Genomic DNA, 25,463 nt, shown 5'->3' with positions numbered 1-25,463 from the left:
AACTATCCCAGATGAGGAGGACCCATGGGAAAATTATGATGTAGGGTCAGATGAGGACAACGACCCAGAGCTATATCCCTCAAAGCCTTCACCACCTGATGATAACACAGGTTTTGTGCAGCTCATTAATAGGGCAGCAAAATATCACAAACTAGATATGCATACAGAACCTCAAATAGAGGATTTCTTGTTAGAGACTCTACCTAATGCACAGAGAACATCAGGTACTCTTCCTATGTTGAAGGGTCTTCTTAGTCACACAGAGGAAATATTCGAAAACCCAGTGAGAGCCAGGGTGTTAAACCCAAGAATTGATAAAAAATACAAAGCGGCTCCAAAGGACCCAATATTTATTAAAGGGCATGTACCTCTAGACTCGCTGGTGGTCTCAAACGCTCGTAAAAGAGCAAATTCATTATCTACAGGAGAGGCTTCTCCACCAGATAAAGAATCAAAGTTAATAGATGCATCAGGCAAAAGAGTAGCATCACAGGCAGCGAATAGCTGGCGTATAGCCAATACACAAGCACTACTCGCACGTTACGACAGGGCACATTATGATGAGTTAGAAAAACTTCTCACACATCTCCCAAAAGAACATCAGAAGATGGCAGATCAATTAATACAGGAAGGTAAAATAATAACCAATACTTCCATTAAGTGTGCATTAGACGCAGCAGACACTGCAGCAAGATCTATTAACACCAGTGTCATGCTAAGAAGGCATGCATGGCTTAGAATCTCAGGATTCAAACAAGAAGTACAAACAGCCCTACTGAACAAACCATTTGATCAGAAGACACTGTTTGGCTCAAGCACAGACGAGACCTTAGAAAAAATGAAGAAAGATACAGAAACGGCTAAGTCAATGGGAGCATTGCAACAGCCAACACACAGAGGTTCCTTTCGTAGATCCACCTATAGAGGGGGCTCAAAGAATACAGGAACGAATCAGCAATCCACCTCTTTCACACCAACATCACCCAGAGGTAATTCAAGAGGCAGTTACAGAGGTAACAACAATAAGGGTAGAGGCCGCGGAAATAATAACAACCGCAACGCCTCAACACCAAAACAGTGACTTCATAGAACTCCCCCCAGACCACATAACACCGGTCGGGGGACGTCTATCACAGTTCCTACCTGTCTGGGAGAACATCACATCAGACAAGTGGGTGAGACAAATTATCCAACATGGTTATTGCCTAGAACTCACAGCTACCCCACCAAACATCCCCCCCAAGCAGCGTCCAATGAGTCAAGATCATCTGACATTGTTAAGAGAAGAAGTTCTAGCACTTCTACAAAAGCATGCAATAGAGAAGGTTCCAAAGGATCAACAAGGAACAGGAGTATACTCTCTATACTTCCTGATCCCCAAAAAGGACGGGTCCCTAAGACCAATATTAGACCTCAGACCTCTCAATGCTTACATAAATTCGGAGCATTTCCACATGGTCATGCTCCAACAAGTACTCCCTTTACTGAAGAAAGGGGACTTTCTTTCTACACTGGATCTAAAAGACGCTTACTTTCATATCCCAATTCACAAAGCCCACAGGAAATACCTAAGGTTTGTGTTAGAAGGACAACACTATCAGTTCAAAGTCCTTCCCTTCGGTGTCACAACAGCACCAAGAGTTTTCACAAAATGCCTAGCTGTGGTGGCAGCACACCTAAGAAGACAACAAATACATGTCTTCCCATACTTGGACGACTGGCTAATAAAGGCCAAGTCAAAAGAAGAATGTCTTCACAACACACAGAAGACAATTCAATTGCTGCACCACCTAGGGTTCACGGTGAACTACAAAAAATCACACCTGCAACCAAACCAGATTCAGCAATACCTGGGGGCTACAGTAGACACAGAAAAGGCAATAGCATACCCCAACCCAATCAGAGTACAGACAATGGTCGGGTTAATACAAAGATTTCAACCACAACACTCACTACCAGCACGAGTGTTTATGCAACTATTAGGCATGATGTCCTCCTGCATACTGCTAATACCACATGCCAGACTACAAATGCGCCCACTACAAGAGTGTCTAGCGACACAGTGGAATCAGGCTCAAGGTCAGATTACAGATCTGGTGTTGGTAAACGACCGGACGTATCGCTCTCTGAAGTGGTGGAACACAGAAAACATTTCCAAGGGACGGTCGTTCCTAGAGCCAATTCCACAAGTGATAATAACAGCGGACGCATCGCTCTCCGGATGGGGAGCGCACATGGACAGATACACAGTGCAGGGGAAGTGGAGTGTGCAGCAAAAGAAACTGCACATCAACTACCTAGAACTATTAGCAATATTTCTAGCACTAAAAGCTTTCCAAATGCAAATAACAAGCAAACCAGTCCTGATCAGAACAGACAACATGACTGCAATGTATTATATTCAAAAACAGGGGGGGACACACTCTCTCCAACTGTCCAGACTAGCACAGGACATATGGAGATGGGCCATTCCTCAAAAGATCTACCTGTTAGCGGAACACCTACCAGGAGTTCAAAATCAGATAGCAGACATCCTAAGCAGACAGTCAGAACAAGTACACGAATGGGAGCTGCACGACCAAATACTGCAGCCATTCTTCCAAAAATGGGGGCAACCAGAGATAGATCTGTTTGCCAATCATCAGAACGCAAAATGCAAAAACTTCGCATCCAGGTACCCACACCACCGGTCCCAGGGCAATGCACTGTGGATAAATTGGTCCAACAAATTTGCTTACGCATTCCCTCCTCTACCACTAATTCCGTTACTGGTTCGGAAACTGCAGCAACACTCAATGACAATGATACTAGTGGCACCCACGTGGGCAAGACAGCCGTGGTTCACCACGCTGCTACAACTCTCACAAGTACCACATCAAAAGCTAAGATTATTACCCATGCATCTTACACAGAACCATGGAGAAATAATGCACCCAGATCCCAAACAACTGAACCTAGCGATCTGGCTCCTGAAGTCATAGAGTTTGGGTATTTAGATTTACCACCAGAATGCATGGAAATCATTAAACAAGCAAGATGTCCTACCACCAGAGCATGCTATGCAGCAAAATGGAAGAGGTTTGCTATACACTGTAACAGTAAGCACATCAACCCTCTGGACGCATCCACTAAAAAAATCATTTGCTATTTACTACACTTACAGCAATGTAACCTAGCATATACCTCTATCAGAGTTCATCTCGCAGCCATAGCGGCGTACCTACAAAACAGACAACATCTTTCACTGTTTAAAGTACCAGCAATTAAAGCTTTCATGGAAGGACTCAAAAGTCATTCCACCAAGAAGACCACCTTCCCCAGTCTGGAATCTCAACATAGTGCTTACCAGACTAATGGGGCCACCCTTTGAACCTATGCATAGGTGTGAAATACAATTCCTCACATGGAAGGTGGCCTTCCTCATAGCTATCACGTCACTTAGAAGAGTAAGTGAACTGCAGGCTTTTACGATTCAAGAACCATTTATGCAGCTACACCAAAATAAAGTGGTTCTTAGAACAAACCCAAAATTCTTACCGAAGGTTATTTCAGCATTCCACATCAATCAGTCAGTGGAATTACCGGTTTTCTTTCCGAAACCACAAACAGTAGCAGAAAGAGCCCTACATACATTGGATGTTAGAAGGGCCATATTGTACTATATAGAAAGAACACAAACTTTCAGAAAGACAAAACAGCTATTTGTTGTGTTTTCTCCTACACATAAAGGCAATCCCATCTCCAAAGCGGGCATTGCCAGATGGATTGTAAAATGCATTCAAATATGTTACTTAAAGGCAAAGAGAACATTAACTGTTCCTCCTAGAGCTCACTCTACACGTAAACTAGGAGCATCTATGGCATTTTTGGGAAACATTCCACTAGATGACATATGCAAAGCAGCTACCTGGGTTACACCGCACACCTTCACAAAACACTATTGTGTAGATGTGCACACAACACAACAAGCTAGAGTGGGACAAGCAGTATTAAAAACATTGTTTCAGACAGTTGCAACAGACACGGGCGACCACCGCTAGGGAGAGAACTGCTGTATAGTCTATTCATAATGTACCATCTGCAGCCCATATGCCTCGAACGGAATATGCTACTTACCAGTATGCATCTGTTCTTGGCATAGAGGGCTGCAGAGTGGTACATGCCCTCCCAGCCTCCCCGGAAACCTGTGTCTGTTCCAACATTATCTTATTTAGATACACTTACATGGGCACTCTTATCTGTATTCTACTATACTACTCCATCTAACCCTACTATGGCAAAACAATCTAAGGATGGAGCCGATGCCCATGCGCACTACCAACCAAGGGAGGAGTCACCAAGATACAAAAGACTCTCCAAGAGAAAAACAAAGTGCAATCATCCGAGCCCAACACCAGATGGCGATCTATTCATAATGTACCACTCTGCAGCCCTCTATGCCAAGAACAGATGCATACTGGTAAGTAGCATATTCCTTCATTAACCTCGGTATATTGTGTAATACTATGGCAAGTTGAATATTGGAACAAAGTGTATGACAAAAAGTCTTCCAGAAGCTAATTTGTTGGTGGGTGGGGTCTTAAACATGTTGCCGTCCCTGAGTCTGGACACACTTGGCAGGACTGAAGGGAGGTGGTTGGAAGCCCAGCGTAACATGAGTTTGCTACAAACAAGTAAACTGATAGGGCATCTGGTGGGCCTGTGGGGAGAATATCATACTGAGGCATGATATTTTACCTTTTTGTCCCAAGTATTTGACTTTTGCAAGTTCATAGACAATGCTTCTCTCTTGAATTTAGAATTACTTCAGGGGAGAGGGGATACAATAGCGTTTGGGCCCTCCTCTGTTCATGATGCAACCAATATTTCTGTGACAATATGGGGCCAGAGTGTTGGGCAAGGAAGCTTGCTGTGCAGTGACTCCCTTCAAGATGGTGCCTTTTGAGGAGCTTCTTACTGCCATCAGGAACTCTTTTAGGGAGAATAATGATGGTGAGATATCCAAGTCCTCCTTCTGGAAATGAGTCAAAGTGACTTTAAAACCTTGTCGAATAGTCATCCTTATACTTTAGTGGTGAATGAGGGTGAGGTGGCTGAAGCCATCAGTAAAATGACAAGCAATAAGGCCCCTGGCCCTGATGGCGTACCAGCCGATCTTTTTAATTCCAATATAGCAATTTGGTCTAAAGTCTTATCTAATGTATTTAATAGAATTTGTAAATTCGGTTTCCCAACGACCTGGTCGCAATCGGTCATTGTACCTATTTTTAAAAAAGGTAACAGCGGTGACCCGGGTAATTACCGCCCAATTTCCCTTAGAGATTCTGCAGTGAAGATCCTAGGCAGAGTGGTTCTGTGTAAATTAACTGATTGGCTCGAGGAAATGAACTCTCTGTCAGCATTACAGTATGGGTTTAGAAAGGGGCCTTAGTACGATAGATCAAAGCCTTAACCTCCAATTGCTGATTGGGAAGTATACCATAGTGAAGCAAGGCTGCTTGTATATAGCATTTATGGACCTGTCCTCGGCCTTTGACCGAGTGAACAGGTCCAAGCTATGGGGTTTGCTCCTAAAGATTGGCATCAATGAAAATATAGTATATTTTTTAGCCGATCTCCATAGGGACCTCACAGCCACAGTGAGATATGATCGTAAGAAGAATTGTACGGGTAAGATAGGTATAACCAACGGGGTCAGGCAAAGCTGTATTTTAGCCCCCTTATTATTTACTTTATACATCAACGAGTTGGCCAGTGTGTTGGGAGCAGCTTGTAAGGATATCCCGAGGGCAGGCAAGTTCCCCATTCCCGCATTATTATATGCGGATGATGCCGCCCTTTTAGCGCGCACCTCACTGGTGCTACAAAGTCTTTTAAATTAATTTTATGAGTTTATGTCCTCCTTGGATCTTAGCGTTAACTATACCAAATGTCATGTCATGGCCGTGGGTACAAAGGGCAGGCATAGGAAGCTGATGACACTCCACTGTAATGGGAACAAGTTATCGAGGGTAACTAGATTCCCATATCTGGGGGTAGTTTTTGATGAAAGTTCCACCTGGCTTCCCCAATTGTCTGAGAAAAGAAATGCTTTTGTCCGGTCTATTTTTGCAGTGTGGGGTTTTTCCCGTAAATTGGGGGCAAAACCGTTACAGGCAGTGTTAAAGGTTTATGCCGCTAAATGTGTTTCCATAGCCATGTATGGCGCAGATCTATGGGGTTTTAAGAACGTTAAGTTGTTACAGGTGACAGAGGACAAGTTTTTGAAGTCCATTCTATCAGTACCACAATCGACCTCAGGTTTCATAGTGCATCAAGAATGTGGGGTGGAATATCTAGAAGACCGGATTGCCATCGCACCCCTATTAAAGTGGATTGCGGTTTGGATGAACCCGGAATTGGAGGTGAACCATGAGATCCTGAGGGACTGTCTTACTTTAGAACATTGGGAATCCATTCCATGGCTAAAATATGTTAAAAACTTGCAGCCTCACTAGGTCGCCCAGAATTATTTGATGAGCCGTCCAAACTGGTTAAGGGAGACACGAAATGGGTCAAGACCGCATTCAGGCTGCATAAAGGGATGGATAGAGAAGGCTATGAGTTGACTAAGTCAACCGTGAGAGCACATCAGTTAGTTGTAACAACAGTCCATGACCTAGAACCATATCTGAAAGTTGTTAATAATGCTAATCACAGATATCTACTAACCAAGTTTAGGCTGAATACATTTCATCTCCTTCTCTCTGGGCGCCCATGTTGGACCAAGGCATCAGAATTAGAATTGTGTACTTGTGATGGATTTTCGATAATGGGCACTGCTCACTTAATGTTCTTTTGTGGTTATTTTACGGACATTCAGAAAAAATTCATTGTACCCCTACTAAAGGATAAAGGGTTTAGACAATTGAAACCGGCCCTATTGTATCTTCAGCTACTGTCCAATACGTGGGAAATCATTAATGTTGCTACATTTTTAACCATAGCCATGAGACTGAGGAAAAAAACTAGTTAGTTTTAGATAAAAGTCTTGCATGGTCTGTTTTTAGAGTTTATAAATAATGAATTTTAAGCAAATTGGATTATTTGTGTATGCTTTTTAAATTTGCACACGAATTTGGTATATATTCTGTATAGTTTTTATCTTTTTTTTATATATTTTTTTGCTGTCTGTTAACCATATTGTAATTTGGTATCTCGGCCCTCCTTTTCTTTGGGACTTTGTATACTTTTGTGGTTTTTGTTATGAACCGAATAAAGTATTTCTGACTGACTTTAAGACCGGTGTTCATAGTCTTAGATGGTGGGCAAGAAGAGTGCATAAAGTCATAGAATTGAGTTAAAGACTACGAAAGAGAAACTAGTAGAAAGTGGAGAAGATAAGGACCACATGTCAGAAGACGCTCAGATGAAACCTGGAACTCCAAGCCTTCCTAGTTGATGCAGAAAGGAATCTTAGGTTCTTAAAGCCCAAGTACCTGTAAAAGTAATTGTCCCGAAGCCTGACAGGGGCATGGCTGACTATAAACCCTGTAGACCCTTGCCTTTGATTATCACTGAAGCTAAATGTATCTGATGGAGACTTCTAGCTGCAGATACCTTACCTTTGAATTCCCCAGGCGTCAGGCTGGATCCGGAAACTTGTGCTCAAGCAATACCCCTCTAGTGGCTCTATTCGGCTCCACGTGACATTGTTGGCGTCGATTGTGACATTATGGTCACCAATATAGGCACGACCCAGGCTCTCTACGCCAGTTCTTTTATTTCCGTGCCAGTTAGGCGCAGATCTGGAAAAAGCGAACTCTGTCCCTTGACAGGACTTTTTCGACTTTTTGTCAACTTCGGAATTTATTCAATATCGTGTGCAAGGATATCTTTGAGGAAGACTGGGTTTAAACCGTGTGGTGCCGGTCACCGCATGATGTTTACGACCCCCACTTTGTGTGACTCTGGTATCTCAAGTGCGACCACGATTCTAAGTCGTGCTCGGACTGTCGGGCTATGGCTCCAAAGGCCTTGCGTGAGCGGGCCATTAAGCGTCTTATGGCCCAATCGTCGACACTATCCAGCATGACTCAGCGGAGATCCCGGTCCCTATCGAAGAAAACAAGAATGCGGGACCGCTTCCAAATTCCCACGGCCTCTTCGTCCTACTCAAGGTCAACAGGACACTCTGGAAAGAGGCACAAGAAGAAGTAGTCGTTCAAACGGACTTCATCTTCACCTCGACTTGTCCATCGACGAACAAGCTAAGGAGCACCGACGCTCTAGGCACGGTTCTGCGAAGCCGGAGCCAGGGTCGACTTCGTGCCTCCCTCCTCTTCTGTGAACAACCGGCACTCAAATTACAGATTTTTACTATGCTATGCGTCACATATTTGAGTGAACCGACCCCTCTAGTAAGCCCAGGGGCCTGCAGGTTCAGAAGGAGCCCCATCGGATTTGACGCAGTCCGCTCTGGACATGGCACCTGTCGGGCCTCAGGAATCCGGTCCTGGATCCGGACAACACCGGTCTTACCAATGCTGCCTCCCCCAGTGTCAGACTCGAAGTCCGTGCCCACAGACAGTGCCAGCCCTTTCCTTATCCCCGACAACACGGAGTTGGAACGGCGTTGTTTGACGATTCAGACGTCTGCAGACCCCAGGGGTTCTGTGTTGTCACCTAATCATTTTGAGGATTTTTTAGGCTCGGGAGAGGAATGGGAGGGGTCTATAGACCCTTTAGAAAACCGGGAGTTTTCTACAGATCTGATGGACTGGTATGGGGAACTTGGGGATGCCAGTAGACGGGACACTTCCCCAGATAATGACATGCTCTATCCCCCAACTGTGGCTAGGGAGAAGGGGGCATTTTATGCTATGGTGGATAAGAAGGCAGCTGAGGTCTGCAGACTAGAGTTACCCTCTGTGCAGGTCAGGACTAATCTCCTGACCCAAGTGCTTCAACCTGGGGCTTCCACCTCTAAGCCCCTTTTGCCCTAAAATGAGGCACTCACTGATGTCCTTCAAGGCACGTGGTTCAAGCCTAGCACAGGGGCTCCAGTGAATAAGACAATTGCACGCTGCCATCGCCTGGTTATGGGCGACCCACCCAAAGTTGCTCAGCCAACACCCCACCCCTGAAAGCTTGGTGGTGCAGGCTTCTACCTCTCAGGAAGCGTTCCCTTCCGCCCCTCCGGACGGGAGAGATGCAGCAAAATTTGCCATAAGGTATGGCCTTGACCCGAGTGATTTGCTGGGTAGAGCGATTTTGTCAACAGTTGCCTTGCGGCGCCACGCCTGGCTTAGGACAGCTGGCTTCCCCGGCGTTGTCCAGACAAACGTGATGAACATGCCGTTTGATGGAACCCGCCTTTTTCGGGAGAAGGCAGACTCTGCCCTAGTGCGGTACAAGGACTATCTAGCTACGTCCAGATCCTTGGGCTTCTCTTCTACTCCTCGTGGCTAGTCTACCATTCGCCCCTTTCGTGGCAACGGGAGGGGTTTCCAGATGCGTAAGCCTTATCCCAGCCACCGTCCTACGCAGACTTTGCAAGTTGTGCAGGTTTGGACGCTGTTCATTCCGACCAAAGAATGGAAGCCAAAAGTCATCGGTCATCCTGCCCTTCAGCAGCCGTAGCCTCCAAGTACTCCTAGTCTGACTCTGAAAGACCACACCACTCCAGTTGGGGGGCGGGGGGAGAATCCATTATCTCCCCCACTGGAAGTCCAGAACATCGTACAAGTGGGTCTTGCAGATCATTCAGCAAGGCTATTCTCTTCCTTTCCTTTATTTTCCTCTTCCCCATTCTACCAAATCATGAACGTCTGGCGGAGGATCATTTAAAATTGCTCCAAGAGGAAGTTACAGCTCTCTTGACCAAGGTAGCTATAGAGAGGGTCCCGAATTTAGGAGTAGGCAGTGGCTGTTATTCCCGCTACTTTCTGATTCCAAACAAACATAGGGTTGCAGCCCATTTTAGATCTTCGGACTGTCAATCTCTTCCTCTAGATGCATCTCAAGATGCTCACTTGTACTCCGGTCTTGTTAGACCTATATCTTGAAGACTGGATGGTAGTGTTGGACCTGCAGGATGCATATTTTCACATCCCCATTTTGCTGGGCCACAGACGTTCACTGTGGTTCAAGGTAAGCCACAAGCACTTTAAGTTCATCATGCTCCTCTTTGGCCTTACCAGTGCCATTCGGATGTTCTTCAAGGTGATGGCGGTGGTTGCAGGTTATCTCTGCAAGTTAGGGGCGACAGTCTTCCCCTACCACGAAGACTGGCCGTTGAAGCCATCCTCACCCCAGGCTGCAGTCTCTCAACTTCAGACTACAGCGAAACCCCTGCTTTCGCTGGGGTTCTCTATAGCATGCCAAAGTCACAGCAGACTTCTTCTCAGACGCACCCTTTCATCAGAACTGTTCTGGACACAGTGCAGTTTCAGGCCTATCCTCCTTAGCAGCGAGCACAGGATATTCAGGTTATGATTAAAATGTTTCAGCCTCTATCCTGGATTCGGTGAGACGGACTCGGAGGCATTTGGGCCTTATGGCCTCCTGCATCCTGCTGGTAAATTAGCCGAGGCGAATGCGAGCTCTGCAGTGGGACCTGAAGTTCCAGTGGGCGCAGCATCGGGGAAATCTCGCCGAGGTGGTCCAGATCTCTGAAGGAACTATGAGAGATCTGCAGTGGCGGTTGACGAACCACGATTGGGTCAACAGCAGACCCTTCTACCTTCCCCAACCAGATCTCAGTCATGGCTGATGCGTCACTTCTGGAATTGTCAGGCCATCTGGAAGAAGTGGAGATCAGGGTACACTGGTCTCAGGCAGAGTTGGGGCTCCACATCAATTTGTTGGAGCTTCGAGCAATTCGGTTAGCATTGAAGGCATTTCTTCCCTCTGTCAAAGGGAAGCTAATGCAAGTGTACAAGGACAATACCACCACCATTTGGTACTGCAACATGCGGGGTGGGGTCGTTGACACTTTGTCAAGAGGCCCTGCGTCTCTGGACATGGCAGGAACAGCAGGGCATAACCCTGGCGGTTCAACACCTGGCAGGTTCTCTGAATGCCCGGGCAGATGAACTCAGCCATCGATCACAAATGGCATCTCCAGTCGGAGGTGGTGGAAGGTCTCTTTCAGCGATAGGGAGATTCTTGGTTAGATCTGTTCGCCTCCAAAGAGAACACACCGTGTCAGCAATACTTCAGCCTGAAGTTTCCAAGGTGGCTATCGCTCTGCGACTCCTTTCGTCGCAAGGAGCTCAGGGCTGCTGCACGCCTTTCCGCCCATACCACTCTGCCCAGGGTTCTAAAGAAGATCAGGACTGACCGGGCCCAAGTCATTCTTGTGGCTCCGGCTGGGCAAGGCGAGTCTGGTATCCAGAGCTTCTGAAAATGAGCATCTATCCTCCAATCAGGCTGCGCCTTTGGGAGGATCTTCTGTCGCAGGGGAGGGTCCTCCACCTGAACCTGCCAATTCTGCGCCTCCATGCATGAGCGGAGGCAGTTGATGGCTTTTGCCCTTCCTCCCGAAGTATGCAACGTTATTTTGGCCCTCCACTACTGTTCTTCTTTTCATAATTAAACTTGCCCAGCAGGGCTCCGCATTGGATATTCTCAAGGGTTCTCTTTGTTTTAACTGCTTTTTTTGTGGCTGCCAGACCAATTTTCTCTCTTTAGGTCTCCAATTGTAAATAGGTGTTTGAAAGGGCTGGCTCACTTGTTTCCGTCCACAGTTATGCCGCAGTGGGACCTTAATTTGATCCTCACTTTTCTTATGTGTGCTCCCTTCGAGCCTTTACACAACGGTCCCCTCCAGCTGCATACCATCAAGACCGCTTTTCGTATGGCGATAACATCTGCCCAGAGGGTGAGTGAGTTATAGGCACTATCTTTCACAGCTCCCTAAATGATGTCTTTTCTAGACAAAGTGGTGCTTTGCACCCGTGCTTTACTTTTGCCAAAATTTGCGAACCCATTTAATCTGGTTCAATCTATCACGCTGACCACCTTCTTTGCTCTCCCTTATCCCCATAAGGAAGAGTAGCGTCTCCCCGTCTGGACCCAAAAAGAGCATTGTGGTTCTACCTTGACAGTACAAAAGAGTTCCGGGTGGATGACCAACTCTTTGTGGGGTACGTGGGCGCTAAGAAGGGGCTGGCAGTGCAAAAAAGGACCATCTCTCGCTGGGTTGTTACGTGAATTAAGATCTGCTATACCCTGGCTAAAATGCAGCCACATAAGGGATTAAGGGCCCATTTCACCAGGGAAAAGGCTGCAACTATGGCCGTGGCATGCGGTGTCCCAGTCCTGGAAATCTGTCTGGCAGCAACGTGGGCATCTTTGCACACATTTGCCAAGCACTACTGCCTAGATAGTCCGGTCCACAGAGATGGGCATTTTGCTCGTTCTGTCCTGCAGGACTTCCTAGTGTGAGGTTTTAGTCCGCAACCCACCACCGGAAGAGTATGGCTTGGGTATCTAACTCAAAGGTAAGGAATCTGCAGTTAGAATCCTGTCAGATGAACAAGTTACTTACCTCTGGTAACGCATTATATAATAGAGACTCTTATCTAACTCCAGATTCCTTACAGGCCTACCTATGCCTCCTTGCTTTGCAACCTGATTTTGTTAGGGCTAGGGTTACTCCCCTTTTGAGGGCCCTAGTTTTGCACAAGACTACATCAGTTACTTCGTGGCTCTGCGCTTCTGGCATGGAAAAAGCTAAAGGTACTGACGTCCCCGTGCCTGGGTGGCACCTATATAGGTGACCACAATGTCGTAACCAATGCTAGCGACGCTGACAACGTTGCACGGAGCCAAATGGAGCCACCTGACAGCACCCGCAAGGGGAATTGCTCAAGCAAGTTTTCAGATCCAGCCGGACGCCTGGGGAATTCAAAGGTAAGGAATCTGCAGCTAGATCGTCTCTACCAGATCCTGCATTCCGGAAGTTAAGTAACTTGTTCATTAGTCTCTTGCTAATAACTTTACTAACGACTTAAATATTTGCTGCTATACATATGAGTCAGACTGGCTTTATGCTGGCTAACCTATGTAAATTAGCCCATGTTGGGACTACACTGAGATGACTAAGGGGAACTGAAATAGTCTCCCTAAACATTTCAAAGGCATTTGATACATTTGGGTGAAAATATTTATTTGAAGAGCTTAAAGCATATGACTTTGATCCCTGCTTTCTAAAATGGATACAATTCCCACCTGAGAGCAAGGGCAGAGTCGCCTCGTGTGGTGTGGAGTGCTAGAGATTAGAACTTGGTACATGTTGAAAGTAACTGATGACAGGCTTCCTATTTGCTTTGGATATGGAGCCCTCGGCAAGACTGTTGAGGAAAGATGATCGATTGGGGGAATTACAGCAGGAGAGACAACTGATGTACCTTCATACTACCCTGGGGGACAAGTTTTTATTTATTTAAGGGGCCCAGTGGGGTCTCTCTTTCAGCTGCTCAGAATGTCAAATACATTTGAAATAGTGTATGAAAACGGATTGGTCCATGTCTTGAATGTTTCCTTTTGGACTACAGGCTCTGCATTATGTAAGATACCTAGTAAATTTAGAAATGCAGGGGGCACATTGTAAAGAAAATATTACCGTAAATATTGATATTTAGTGCTGGAGGGAGTGTGAGGGCCGGATGATTTCTGGTCCTCTATGCCAATCAAGTTGGTCAACCAGGTGGGAAATGGTTGTAATAGGAGACTTGCTCTACCGAATTTTGAATGTTACTAATTGACAACAATTAGTCCAGTGGATGGGCAGCCAACATAATAGAGACAGCTTACCGCCTGCATGATATATTTTGTTTCACCGATGTCTTCTTCCTGGGTCCCTTAAATCAGTGGTCCCTTATTTAATCTTGTTAATGTCCTCTGCCTGCGATAAATCTTGGGAAATTAACCAGGGATTGCTATTCTATGATGGGTGGGCTCCATAAGGATGGCCTGTTTTAATGTTTGAACGTAGACCAGTTTGTAGCTCACTTGGGCCAATTCTTATTGCATTCTCAGTAGTTCAAGGCTGCTAGATTTGCATGGTAAGGGTTCCTGGGTAAGCTGCATAGTGCCATGTGAAGAGGTGCACCTCTTCTTTTTTTTTTTTTTTCTTTTTTTTTTTAAATTTGTTTTTATTGCAGAGTTAGAAACCACAGAATACAATTAGTCAACCAGTCCACTCGTGACGTCTCCCCCGATCAACAGTAAAACGTATATCATGCACAGCCATTCAGCCCGCATCCCGGAGGCCGGGCGGCATAGTACTCTACTTAGTAGGAAAACATCACGGTGAGCGTCCCTTAGGGACCATGGTCGAAAGATCGTTTTACGTATCTGCATTTTACCCCCCCACCCTCAACAATGCCTCTGTCAGCCATTCCACTTACGTGAGCAATACTACTGTCCGCTTCCGGACCCACCCCGAGCGCTGTAGAGCCTATCATGTCTGGCGGCTCCCCCCAGCCATCTCTTACTCCGCGCAGTGCCCTACCGGCCCTACTTAACTCGAATTCGCCATCGCAGACAACCAGCTACTTGGCTTCCGACCCACCCCAAACTCCCACTGAACAACCCCCCGATGTCCCCACCCCGGCAACTGCTAATGGTGTGTGCTTCGTCCTGATGTGTTGGATGGATCCCATTACAGTGTCAATGACAACTGTGTGTTCGTAAGCCCCGCAGTGTCCACTGGCCCCATTCCCTCAGTCCTCATCCTCCACCAAAGAGTCACGCAAAGCCTGTACCACCAACTCCCACGCACGCGCTACATCCAGGGCCTTCTCATTACCAAGCTTGACAGCCTGCTTCATCCGGAGCACACTCTCGCATTCAGACCACCGCAGCAATTCATTCTTCCACCTCCGTATTGACGGCCCACCTTTGGACTTCCAATGCCATGATATTTCCCTTTGCGCCAATATCAGACCTAGATCAATAAATTTGCTCGTCACCTTGGTGTGTTTGGTGTGCGGGAACCAGAGCAACAAGCACGCCGCCATATCGAAATCCACCTCCCTGTCGGTCACTTCGTTTAGTAGGTCCCCCACCTCCGCCCAGTAGGCCTCCAAATGCGGGCAACCCCAGAACAAATGATCCATGTCCGCTCCTGGAGACGAACACCGCGGGCACCGAGCGTCTTGTACCTGGAAGTACCGCCGTATTTTTTCGGGGGTCAGGTAGGCCCTATGGAGCACATAGAAATGCACTTGCTGGAAGCGCGCATTTCTCGTGCCTTTCCACGTGCGCCGTAAAATGTGACCCCACGCCGTGTCTGGGATGGGCCTGCCTACACTCTCCTCCCATTTAGCCTTGAGCCCCTGGAGCGGTTCCAGTCCCTCGTTCAGCATCCTGTTATGGAGGCATGTCACAGCCTTGAATGTGCCCGCCGCCATCACCACATACTGGCACGCCATAGTCGTGGTCGGTTCCATGAGCCCTCCTTTCCAGTGCTTCTGTATAGCCGCCACCACCGCCGCATGCAGGAGGAAGCCCCCGTCAGGCAGCCCGAACTGTTCCCGAAGCACCTCGAAGGGTACCAGAGCCCCATCGATGTACAGGTCGCCTACCACCTGTAGGCCCGCCTCCTCCCACTCCAGCAATGGGGACCAATCACCCCCGTGTGGCAGGGCCGTCAGCATACCGATCGGAATTTCCGGCGCATAAGGCCGCGTCGCCTTCGCTCTCCTAAGGCTCCTCTGCCAGCACAGCCTGAGTGTCCGTTCCTCCATAGTGAGGCCCCGCAACTCAAGTCTCTGCTGCATGACGATATAGGACAGTACATGGCGTTGTATCCCCAATTCTCGGTCCTCCTCCGGACCCCTAAACACCCTGGCCACATTTTGCGTGAGGACCTGCAGTTGCGCCGCCAAATAATATAGTTCAAAGTCGGGTACCGCCATACCCCCCTCAATCTTGGGGCGAAGCAGCGTGCTCAGAGCCACCCTACGGCGGCCATGTCCCCATAGGAAACCAGTAATCATCGTCTTCAGGTCTCTAAAGATCCCCTGAGGAATCCAGATAGGCAACGTCCGGAAGTAGTACAGGAAGCGGGGGAGCGCCACCATTTTCAAAAGAGCAATCCTACCCAGAACTGTCAGCGGGAGGGTCGCCCAGAAGGAGATACTGCCCCTCAATGCCCGAACACACCCACCAATGTTGCCCTCCAATAGGTCCGCGTTCGCGTGGTAGATACGGACTCCCAGATAAGTGAAGCAAGGTGGCTCCCAGACCACCCCCAGGTCGCGAGCAGGGTTGGGCGACTCCGCTCTCAGCGGAAACACACAGGTCTTCGCCCAGTTGACCTTAAGGCCCGACAGCCGGCCAAACTCCGATAACAGGTCCATCGCTCCTTCCAGGGCCCGCGCCGTGTCGTCGAGGTACAGGAGTAGGTCATCCGCATACAGCGATATGTGATGCTGCTGCCCACCGCTGGCTATCCCCGCGTATTTGTCACCCGACCTCGCATGGACCGCCAAAGGCTCCATCGCCAGAGCAAACAATAGGGGGGAAAGGGAGCACCCCTGTCTCGTGCCCCTACCCACCGGGTATGCCGCAGACACCAGACCACCCATACGCACCCGCGCCGTCGCCGAGGCATATAAGACCCTCGTCCACCGGCGGAACCCCTCGCCCATGCCAAACCTCTCCAGCACACCATCCAGGAAAGCCCATTCCAAACTATCAAAGGCCTTCTCAATGTCCACGGATAGGACCGCTTGGGCCCCGTCCCCATCCAAGATGGCGTCCATTATCCCCACCAGGCGGCGAATATTCAGCGCCGTGCTCCTCGTGGGGATAAACCCAGCCTGATCTCTGTGCACCAGGCCCGTCATGTGTGGGGCCAGTCTGGTGGCTAGAATTCGGCTCAGGATCTTGTAGTCCACCGTCAACATAGACAGCGGGCGATAGGACCTCACATCTGTTGCATCCCTGCCAGGCTTTAGGAGCGGCACAATCAAGGCCTCACGCATGGACCCCGGCAAGCCCCCTGTCTCATAAGCTTCCGTGTACACCACCAGTAACCTGGGGGCCAGGCTGTCGACATACTGCTGATAAAATTCTATCGGTAACCCGTCCACCCCGGGCGTTTTATTGCGAGCCATATGTTTAATGGCCGCCCGTATTTCAGTGAGCGTGATCGGGCCGCCCAACTCTTTCGCTTCCTCTTCGTCTAGGACCGGAAGCTGCCTCGCCCCTAGGTACTCCGCTATTTCCTGGACCTCCACTCCCAACTGACTCTGATACAATTCTTGATAATACACCCGAAAGCACTCCAACACCGCTGCCTGGGAATACACCATGTCCCCCCGTGCATTGCTAATGCTAAGGATCGGGCAGCCCCTAAGTTCCGGGTTAGCAAGTCTGGCCAAGAGCGTGCCCACCTTTTCCCGTTCTGCATGCGCTCTGGTGACGTACTGCCTGTAGTCGTAACACCTCAACCGTTCCGTCTCGGCGGCGACCACTTCCTTCGCTTCCAATAACTGGGTCTGTAAGTCCGGCCTGGCCGGCCTGCGGCGCTCCAAATCTCTCAAAGTCTCTTCCGCTTTCATAAGTGCATTCAACACAGTCGTACGAGCATTCGAAAACCTACCCAGACACACCCCTCTCACCACCACTTTCATCGCATCCCATTCAATGGACCTACTCGCGGCCGTACCCTCGTTCTCGCCAAAGTAGCGGTCGATGCCTTGCTGGACAGCATCATTAAATACTGAGTCCTCCAGCGTATCTGGCCGGAGCCGCCATGTTGGTATCGCTGAGCGCTCCCGCTGCCACTGGATGTGTACCAAAAGGGGGTTGTGATCCGAGATGGTTCTAGCCAGGTACTCCGTATGGGAAATCAATGGGGCTAAGGACCCACTACATAACACTGAATCTATCCTCACATGTAGTGCGTGGAGAGCAGAGTAAAAGGAATAATCCCTGGTGTCTCTGTGCTGCTCCCGCCAAACATCCAGCAATCCCCATCTGTCCTGCCAGTCCTTCCTGTGCATGGCCAACCTGCGCACCGGGGAGTCCACTGGGGGGGGTGGGACCTATCCAGAGCCACATCCGTAATCGAGTTGAAGTCCCCCCCTAACACTATCGGGCCCGCCAGGAAAGAGGCCAAGGACCCAGAGAGGTCATCAAAATATCGAGCCTGATCAGTATTTGGCGCATACACACAACAGAGAACCACATCCCTTCCATACAGCCTCCCCTCCACTGCTACAAACCTACCATCAGGGTCCACTACCTGATTCAACACCTGGAACGGTATCCCCGCCCTCACCCAAATCAGTACCCCCCTGGCATATACTGAGTAAGTGGTGTCGAACACCTGGCCCCGCCATCTTTTTTGCAACGCAGCGCACTCTTTTTTGGTCAGATGGGTTTCTTGTAGCATAGCAATCTGGACCCCCCTTCGCACTAGGTATGCGTGTACTTTGTGGCGTTTAACCATAGTTCGCAGCCCCCGGACATTCCACGTCAGGCATTTCAAGTTAGGTAATGTCCCCATACCAACATCGATCAGTCCGAGCCAAATAACAAAAGTTCACATCCCCCCCAAAGCAGTTGCCCCCCCCAGAACACACCCTGAACAAAACAACACCCCAAACCCCACTCCCCAGGACAGAGCCTACGAACCCAATGTCAGCCCCCATCCAAACCTCGAACCAACAACCCATTCTCCTACCCTGTGGTCTCCACCACAGAAGGCCTTAAGGGCCCAAGGGGGGTGAGTTATCGCCGACCCCAGCTAGCGGAGCCCACAACCCCCGCCCTCATCCCATTCTGCGCACTCAGCCCCCCTCCCGGCAACCCACTCATCGCCAACAGGATACCGCCCTACCATCAGGTCTCGACCAAGTCCCAACACAGTCTCAACCGCAAAATATCCCATCAGAAGTCTGGGGGGTCACCACCGGCCCCTTCGAGCTTTCCGCTTCCGAGAGGTCCTCTCCTGTCCTGCTGCCTTCCCCGCCCGAGTCCGTTTCCACCAGATCATTGTTCTGTTGCGACCCCGTGATGGCCGCCGTTGCTGCGAGCGCATCTCTCTTCTCCGCAGCCATTTGAGCCTCCCGTTTCTCCCGCTGGCGCCTGTTGCGGGACCGGATGCGCTGCGATTGTCTAATCCGGGGTTGCTTAGGCTGATCTCGCCTACTTTTATGCGACCTGTCCGTCCCCGCTCTATACGATTCCAGCCACTGCCACACTTCGTCCGGAGTCTGGAAGAAGTGCGTAGCCTCATCCAGTATGACCCGCAGCTTGGCCGGGTAGAGCAAGGAATATTGGATGCCCTCTTGCCGTAGCTCCTTCTTCACCGCTAGGAACGATGCCCTGTTCTTCTGGACCGCCTGAGTGTAGTCCGGGAAGATCGTAACCTTGCTGTTTTCCACCTCATAGGGGCCCGACATCCTAGCCCTCTGGATGAGGAGATCCCGGTCTTTATAGTGGAGGAGCCGCACCACCATCGGTCGGGGGGGCGGCCAAGCCCTGGTGGGCGAGCAGGCACCCTGTGGGCTCGCTCCAGAGTAAAGAAAGGAGTAAGCCCCTCCGGTGCCACCACTGTGCGGAACCAGGTCTCCATGTAGGCCACCGCATCCTCCCCCTCAAATCGTTCCGGCAGGCCTACGACCCGCACGTTGTTTCGCCTATTGCGGCCTTCGGCATCCTCTGCCCGTCGTTCCAGCGAGTCCAATCGGGCCAATATGTCTGTGATCTTGTGTTCCGCGGTCACCACCGACGGCTTCAGGTCCAATAACAGCTGAGCATGGTCCTTGACCCTATCCGCCAGCTTCGCGTGGTCCGCTCTCAATAGCCCCAGTCCCGTGGCCACTTGTGCGATGTCCTGGTGCAGCGCCTCCTTGGTCGAGGTGATCGCATCGAGTATGGCGTCTAGACGTCGGTTCAGCCGCTGCTCCTGGTCCAACTCCGGCGGGGAAGTCTCACCCATCTGAGACGGTGCCGCCAGGTCCCCCTCAGCGCGCACCTCGGCCACCAGCCCTCCGGCCGCCGCCATTTCAGGGTACTGCGTCACAGGCCAAGAGGCCCGTCCAGCTTCTGCCCTCGTAATTCGGCGCCAACTCTCTGATATTGAGCAGGATCAAGTGCCACCGCTGATGCCCTCAGGGCCAATGGCCAGCGTGGCGAGCACTGTTCAGCCGACCCCCTCGGAAGCCTGAGGGGGGAAGGAAGGAGATAGAGATGGCGGCCAGCGAGGGTCCCCAAAGTCCGGGCGGGGCGGATCACTGTCCTCTGGCCTCCGGAGCTGACGCCTCTGTCCCCAATGCCTTGATCTATCGGCTGCAGGGCTTCCCGCCAGTCGGCGACAACTCGGCTCAAAGTTGATGTCCGGGGTTGCCCGACCTCATCGCCGCCATTTTCTTCTCACTCTCGGCAACACCTCGGCCGTCGCCCAACTCTGTCTCCTCGGGGCCAGCAGTCCCCCAGCAACTTTCCGTCTGTGCCCAGCTGTCCCCTCACGCTTCAGAGGGCAGGATTGTCGTCCTCGGGTCGCCCAGGGTGCAAAAAGCAGGAGAATTAGCGGGATTCCGCGCGGAGCTGCGAGCTCACGCCGCCATCCTGATCGGCGTCCAAGCCACGCCCCTCAAGAGGTGCACCTCTTGATGAGTTGTGGCAGAGCTGAATTAGTACTTTAGAAGGCACTTGTGCACTACAGCTGGTAGTCTGGAAGAAGTGAGAGATGCATGTGGAGGGCGCCAAAGCTGTACATGGGGCACTTTTTTCCAATATTGTAAAACGTTGATGAGGAATGCAAGATTCTGTTCTTCTCAATAGAAGTTCCTACATAGGACGTATTTCACCCCTGCAGTCCTGAATCAGATATATCCTCCCACAGACATGGATGTCCTAGATGTAATGTGATTCATTCTGTCACCAAACTTGAGAGTTGTGCTGCACCTACTCCGGGCATTCGAAAATACAATCCACTTTACAATGAAGCACTGCATGGTCACACTGCACCCAAGACCTTAAAAAAGTTAAAATACAATGCAGAACGATAACATTAGCTTTTTATTATCAACATTGTTTAAAACATTTCATTGGATTCAACACAACGGCCCAAGCTTTAAGGTCTATAAGCGCGATTTAGGAGAATTGGCGGTTTGCTGAGAAATTGTGCATGGCTAGGATTCTCTTAGACAAGAAGCTGGAGAAGGATCTATCTGTTTGGAAAGAGATATCTACTGTGTTAACTAAAGGTGGGGAGGACGAAAGTCTAGAAAACTGATAAGATTGTGCTAGTGCCTGGTGTATAAATCTGGTATGCTACCCATACCACTGAAAAATTATGCACATATATATTTACTTTGACGTAAGGATGTTTCACACATGGCTGTTCCACAGTTTTATTCTTAAATGCTTTTTTGAAAACAGTACAGACATTTTACTAAAGAAAAGCAAAGGCAAAATATTATGGAAGGAGCAAATTAATTAAATTCTAGTAGTTGGTTTGACAGTACATGGACAGTAGAAGATAGTTGATAAGAAAGCAGAAATACAGTGAATGTTACACACCAGACAAGTATATCATATTGGAACAGTTTAGAAATTATACAAACGTCAAGTCTGGCAAGGTGAAGATGAAAGAATGTTTACTAATTTATTATATAGCAGAGCTCTTTGACAATATTCATCTTGGAGCTCACCTTCCACTTACAATTATGCAGGCTATTATTAGAATTATTCTCAAAAAATGTGAAGATCAATCTGAATGTAGCTCTTGCAGGCCCATATCACGTCTGAATGCAATCACCCCATGCCAAAGGTTCTGGTGAAATGTGGCAGGTTCGTAGAGCTTTGCCTGGTCATTTTGAACATCTGACATTGCTTGCCTTCTTTGATAAATGTAACCCAGTACACAGTCTTTGGAATTTGGGAACTTTTTTGAAAGTCTGTGAGATTGAAAGTTAATAAATCTAAATTGCTACTGATGCCCCTTCGGGAAACAAAGGACGACCCCACAGAACGGTGATCAGTTGATGGAATTGGGAATTATTCTGGATAAACATAAGTGCTTAGAATTGTGGATTGTGGCTGACCTTCAAACACTGCACAATAAAAAAATCTTCTTTCCTGCGGTACCTCAAAACTGATTTGAAAAATGGAATCGAACAATGTTATCATGGATAGGGAGAATAACTTCTACTAAGATTAAACTCTGTGTGCTATTCCGGTTTATGACGCTCCCAACTATTCTTCACCCTCAATTTTTCACGGATAACGCTAGAAAACTTATGGAAGTTACATGGGGTAGAAAAGAGCTATGAAATGAAAGTTTGCCTCCCATGTGGGAAAGGAAAGTTCTCTTTGCCAGACTTTGAAGCATGATGTACAGCAGGACAGCTCAGGCCCTGTTGGACCATCCCAGGCAGAATAGTGAGGGGGGGGAATGGGGTTACCTGGAAAACTGTTCAACATCATTTTTAAAGTCTACCTCTTGATCTGGGCCCCATGGAAGTGAGAATCCAAAACAGATGTGAGACCACCCTACACTAGGGTTTATCAGTTCACTTTAGAAAGATCACAACCTTCAATGCAAGTTGGCCCATCTGGTCCTCGCCTCTGAGCTATGTGCAGGACTCATCCTTTATAACATACAAAGCAGAAGTATTGATATATTAATACTAGCTAGTGGGTGATCTGGATAAGTTAAGCTAACTGTTTAAGGAATTGCTATTTACAAACCTTGACCTACTTGAATCCAAATTAGGAGTGGACTGCTTGGACATATTTTTGTTTCCGAGACTGAAGAGCTAGAATTTTCTGATTTGAACCTAAACTGGTATCTTCTGACCTTTGAAGACATTGAGGTGGCACCTACCAAATGTAGGGGGATATTATTGAAGCTGCATTACTTCAAGGACTCTAGATGGGCCTCTAAAATTTAGGAGCAATTTGGAGACTGAGGTGGAAACTTGCCTGGAAGATGAAGTGTGGGGTCTTGTTTATTAGAGAACGTTTCATTGTGTTCTCTCTACAGAGCAAGTTTAGAGTGTCAGCAGGACTCTGCCTGCGGTGATACAAAAAAGGGAAACACACTACCACCTGTGGTGGGGGCTGCAAAGATGTTCAGTGTTTGAAGGAGGTCCTGGTATGAATTAAAGGGGTGGCAGACAAGCATCTCCCTCTAAGTAGAATTTAGATACTGTTTGAAATTCTGACAGCCTCAGTTTTCAAAGATGACTGACCTAGTCTTGCTAAATATCTATGCAAAGCTCTATGCTAAGATTCTGACCACTCTATTGACTGACGTCCCACCCACCCTGCTCCATCCTGATCAGAGTCTTGTTATTCAAAAACATCAGTTGCATGAGATTAGATGCACTATCCACCTGTTCGAAAGGTCACACTTAGTCCCTGCAGTATTCCTCTTATTAGATACAGAGAATTCCTTGTACAGGGTGGATTGGTCCTTCCTTCGTCTCCTCTTCCTGAAGCTGGAACAAGGTTCAGGCTTCCTGGACATGGTCTTTCTTAACTATGCTCACCGACTGCTAGAGTGGCTCTGAATGGTTCAACCTCTTAGGCCTTTACATTGGGTAAAGGCACTTGGCAGGGGTGTCCGTTATCACCCTTGCTTTTTGCCCTCCTTATAGAGTGCCTGGACAGCTTAGTTGGGCAATTATAATTGGTAAAGAGGATTGCATTTGGACCAAATGTGTATACAAGCACCTTGTATGCAGACAGTTTTCTGCTTGTTTTGGGTTCTCCTTGGTCTTCCCTCTCCACAATCATAGACCTACTTCAATCCTTCTAAACTCACTTGGGCTCTAAGATTAATTTTGGTAAGTCAAAATCCCTGATCTTGATCCTCCAAGAGGGTGAAGTGGATAAACTGAGCCAAAATTTCCCTTTTTGTTGGGCTAGGAGGTGCATCAAATATCCCTCTCCACAATCATAGACCTACTTCAATCTTTCTAAACTCTCTTGGGCTATAAGTCAAAGTCCCTGATCTTGATCCTCCGAGAGGGTGAGGTGGCTGAACTGAGCCGAAATCACCCTTTTTGTTGGGCTAGGAGGTGCATAAAATATCTGGGTTTAAAAATCCCCGAGAATGTATGGGACCTCTTTGATCCTAATTACCGCAAAGCCCTTACCACTCCCCAAAGGTGTTAATCAAAGAAGACTTATAACAGTGGAATGAACTTTTCATCTCCTGGATTGGTAGATGGGTAGGATTAACATGGTCAAAATGATGGAAACTAAGGATCGGGGACTCACTAGTTGCAGGAAGAAGCATGGTGATATATCCTTTGCCTCACATACCTATCTATTATAATGTTTTACCCCTGCGCAGAACGGGATGCCTTTTGGAGCTTGGACAAAGGGGGGTCTATCGGAGGGCTTTGAGATATTTTTAGTGCCTCCTCTTCAAAAACTTTTTGCAATGTAAAGTCGAGTTCCATTTATCAGAAAAGAAAGGCTTAAGTTATATTCAGATCAGTCACTGGGTTTTGCACCCCGAAGTCCGACAACCGGTAATACAAAATAGAACCCCGTTTGTGCACAAGTCAGAGCCCTCTTGAAGAAGCCCAATCTCGACCCTGGAAAAATGGCAAACTATCGCCCGATTTCGCTCCTCCCCTGGATAAGCAAGCTGCTTGAGAAGCACATCAATTCCATCCTGATGCAATACTTGGAAACCAACCACCTACTCCACGATTCTCAAGCAGGCTTCCGCCCAAATCTGGGGACAGAGGCAGCCCTGCTAACAGTAACAGAACTAGCCCGGAAGCACATGGATCAAGGCGGCACCACAGCAATCATGCTGCTGGACCTGAGTGCCGCCTTTGATACCGTGAACAACAACATCCTAATCTCCCGCTTAATAAATCTGGGAGTGATAGGAAATGCTATCACGTGGCTAAGATCCTTTCTGAAAGATCGCACATTTCAGGTAGTGGAGGGGGCCACACACTCCAAAATCTGGCCCCTTAATCAGGGTGTGCCCCAGGGCTCCTCCCTGAGCCCCACATTATTTAATGTGTACATGGAACCCCTGGCAGGAATTGTGCACCCATTTGGGTTTGAAATCATAACCTATGCCGACGACACACAATTAGTGGTATTCCTGAATCAGCCAGGCAGCAATCCTCACAATCTGAGTTGCTGTCTAGAAGCGATAACAAAATGGATGGCATTGTCCCACCTGAAGCTAAATGGGGACAAAACAGAGATAATGTTTCTGGGGAATACAACAGTACCAAGACCAGCCATCGACTGGCCGATCTGCATTGGTACCCCACCAGAACCAAAAGATCGGATTAAAAGCCTAGGTGTATGGTTAGATGACACCTTAAATTCAATCAACAGGCCACAATACTCTCCGCCACATGCTTTGGCCTGCTGAGGATGCTAAGGAAAGTCCTGCCTCTCCTCCCTTTTCAAGCCCGGAGAATAATGGTCCAGGCCGTTGTTCTGTCCCGTCTTGATTATGGGAATGCCCT

General features: G+C 48.4%; 1 protein-coding gene across 3 annotated transcripts in view; it reads left to right on the top strand.

Moving 5' to 3' along the window:
- ARRDC1 (arrestin domain containing 1) overlaps nucleotides 1-25,463 on the top strand; it is a 699,997-nt gene that overhangs the window by 613,155 nt on the left and 61,379 nt on the right. The window lies entirely within an intron of this gene.

The sequence above is a fragment of the Lissotriton vulgaris genome, chromosome 5, assembly GCF_964263255.1.
Source record: "Lissotriton vulgaris chromosome 5, aLisVul1.2, whole genome shotgun sequence".
Classification (NCBI taxonomy): domain Eukaryota; kingdom Metazoa; phylum Chordata; class Amphibia; order Caudata; family Salamandridae; genus Lissotriton; species Lissotriton vulgaris.
This window is presented reverse-complemented; position numbering and strand designations above follow the sequence as displayed.